The sequence below is a fragment of the Hemiscyllium ocellatum genome, chromosome 21 (genome assembly GCF_020745735.1).
Source record: "Hemiscyllium ocellatum isolate sHemOce1 chromosome 21, sHemOce1.pat.X.cur, whole genome shotgun sequence".
NCBI lineage: Eukaryota > Metazoa > Chordata > Chondrichthyes > Orectolobiformes > Hemiscylliidae > Hemiscyllium > Hemiscyllium ocellatum.
The window spans coordinates 63,961,241-63,964,794 of NC_083421.1; positions in this window are offsets into that span (position 1 = coordinate 63,961,241).

Consider the following 3,554-nt stretch of genomic DNA (forward strand, 5'->3'; position numbering starts at 1 on the left):
CGTTTCCAGTGCATCCCGGGAAGGAGGAGGACTCATCCCAGCCATTCAGCTGCTATGCATGCAGGGATACTGGAGGAGTCATCCCAGCCATTCAGCTGCTATGCATGCAGGGATACTGGAGGAGTCATCCCAGGGAGAATGATACAGTCAGTCTGCAGGTCTCCCCATTGTATCCAACAGCTGTTCAGGAGACAAGCAGCATCTGGGAACAGAAATCAGAATTAATGTTTCAGATCCAGTGATCCTTCCTCAGAATTGGCACCGAAATGTTAACTCTGATTTCTCTGCACAGATCCACATCCTGCACCTCCAACTGTAACAAGGACAGAACGCCCCTGGTGCTGACCTTCCGCGCTACCAACCTTCGCATAAACCAAATCATCCGCCAACATTTCCGCCACCTCCAAACAGACCCCATCACCAGGGATATATTTCCCTCCCCACCCCTTTCCACCTTCCGCAAAGACCGTTCCCTCCGTGACTACCTGGTCAGGTCCACGCCCCCCTACAACCCACCCTCCAATCCTGGCACCTTCCCCTGCCACCACAGGAACTGTAAAACCTGTGTCCACACCTCCTCCCTCACCTCTATCCAAGGCCCTAAAGGAGCCTTCCACATCCATCAAAGTTTTACCTGCACATCCACTAATAACATTTATTGTATCCGTTGCTCCCGATGTGGTCTCCTCTACATTGGGGAGACTGGACGCCTCCTAGCAGAGCGCTTTAGGGAACATCTCCGGGACACCCGTACCAATCAACTACACCGCCCCGTGGCCCAACATTTCAACTCCCCCCTCCCACTCTGCCGAGGACATGGAAGTCCTGGGCCTCCTTCACCGCTGGTCCCTCACCATCAGACGCCTGGAGGAAGAACGCCTCATCTTCCGCCTCGGAACACTTCAACCCCAGGGCATCAATGTGGACTTCAACAGCTTCCTCATTTCCCCTTCCCCCACCTCATCCTAGTTTCAAACTTCCAGCTCAGCACTGTCCCCTTGACTTGTCCGACCTTTTCCACCTATCCACTCCACCCTCTCCTCCCTGACCATCTTCATCCCCTCACCCATTGCACTCTATGCTACTTTCTCCCCACACCCACCCTCCTCTAGCTCATCTCTCCACGCTTCAGGCTCTCTGAAGGGCTTTTGCCTGAAATGTTGATTTCGCTGCACTTTGGATGCTGCCTGAACTGCTGTGTTCTTCCAGCACCACTAATCCAGAATCTGGATGCCAGCATCTGCAGTCATTATTTTTACCTCTCAGATACAGCCAGACCTGCTGAGCTTTTCCAGCAATTTCTTGTATTTGTTTCTTACTTACAGCCTCCGCAGGTGTTTCGGTTTTTATTAAGGTTTTTATTATTCTCCACAACTTGTTCAGCTCATTAGTATTTTGCTTTTCAAAGTTTTAAATAGGCAGGGAATCTCAAAATAAATAGAAAACGCTGCAAACTTCAGGTCCGGTATCAGGCAAGAGGATAAAGATAACAGTCATAGCGATGTACAACACGTAAACTCGTCCATGCTGAACAGGTATCCTAAATTAATCTAGTCCCATTTGGCCCATATACCTCTAAACCCTTCCTCTTCATTGACTCATCCAGATTCCTTTTAAATTCCTCCACCACCTCCTTAGGCAGCTCATTCCATACACAACACCACCCTCTGTGTGAAAAAAGGTTGTCCCTTAGGTCTCTCAAATGCTTTCCCTCTCACCGTAAACCTTGGAATTTGGGCTCCCCTATGCCACAGAAAAGATTTCAGCCTCCGATGCTCCAGGGAAAACAGCCCCAGCCTGTTCAGCTTCTCCCTGTAGCTCAAATCCTTCAACCCTGGCAAAATCCTTGTAAATCCTTTCTGAACTCTTTCAGGTTTCACAACATCCTAAAGCAGGGAGACCAGAATTGAACAAAATATTCCAAAAGTGGCTGAACCAATGTTCTGTACAGCCGCAACATGACCTCCCAACTCCTGTACTCAATATCTTGACCAATAAAGGAAAGCATTCTAAACGCCTTCTTCACTATCCTGTCTACCTGTGGCACCACTTTCAAGGAACTATGAACTTGCACTCCAAGGTCTCTTTGTTCAGCAACATTCCAGAGGACCTTATACATTTAATGGTAAGTCCTGAAAAACGTGTTGCTGGAAAACTGCAGCAGGTCAGGCAGCGTCCAAGGAGCAGGAGAATCGACGTTTCAGGAATGTTTCCTGATTAAGGGCTTATGCCCGAAACGTCGATTCTCCTGCTCCTTGGATGCTGTCTGACCTGCTGCGCTTTTCCAGCAACACATTTTTCAGCTCTGATCTCCAGCATCTGCAGTCCTCACTTTCTCCTAATGTAAAAGTCCTAAGATTTGCTTTCCCAAACTGCAGCACCTCACATTTATCTGAATTAAACTCCATCTGCTACTTCTCAGCCCATTGGCCCATCTGATCAAGATCCCGTTGTAATCCGAGATAATCTTCTTCGCTGTCCACGACACCTCCAATTTTGGTGTCAACTGCAAACTTACTAACTATATCTCTTATGCTCACATCCAAATTATTTACATAAATGATGAAACGTAGAGGACCCAGCAACAATCCTTGTGGCACTCCACTGATCACAGGTCTCCAGTCTGAAACCAACCCTCCACTGTCACCCTCTGTCTTTTACCTTTGAGCCAGTTTTGAAATCAAACACCTAGTTCTCCATCTCAGCTGATGATGGTACAAGGGCTATTACATCCAGTAACATTAGACTATTCTTCAATTTTTAGTCTCTGATATCTTGTTAAACTTCAGCTTTTTCCCCAAATTTCCCAGACCTAAATTCCCTGATACCCATGAATCTCCTCAGAACTCACTCCTAGCTTTGACATCCACATCTAGTTCATGCAGAACTGGAGGCAAAAGAAGTGCCTGCAAGCCTGTTCAAATGTTGACTAGCACTCAGTGCAACCGGATTTAACAGGTAGCAAGTTGCGATTGTGAGCTCTTAACCAGATCAGATGTATACTTTGTCTACAAGTCAGAAGCTAAGAATACTGCAGTGAGTAACTCTCCTGACATCATCTGCAAGTGACAATTCAGGACTGTGGTGGAACTCTCCTCACTTACCTGGGTGGGTGCATCTCCAACACCATCCTGGTCAAGGTAATCATGTAAGTAGAGCTGCATCTAAGAGTTTCACCATTCACTCCCTCCACCACTGACACATTGCTAATGTTGCTGTGCTATCTACAAGGTACACTGCAGCAACTTACCAAGCCTACTTCAATCTCAATTGCAACTAGCAAAACCACATTCACTACCATCTAGAAGGACAAGGACAACAGATCGCATCATGTACAAGTTTCCTTGAAAGCTACACAGCAGACTGATAGCACCGCTCCTTCACTGCTGTTGGGTCCAAACGGGATTCTCCCTTCTCAGCTGCGCTGTTGGTGCCTCTCCACTGCTCACCATCATCTTAAGTGTAATTAGGGATAGGAATAAATACTAGCCTAACCAAGAATGTGTTTTAAAACAAAACTAACAAAACACAGACGGGGCAAGAGGTTGAAAATG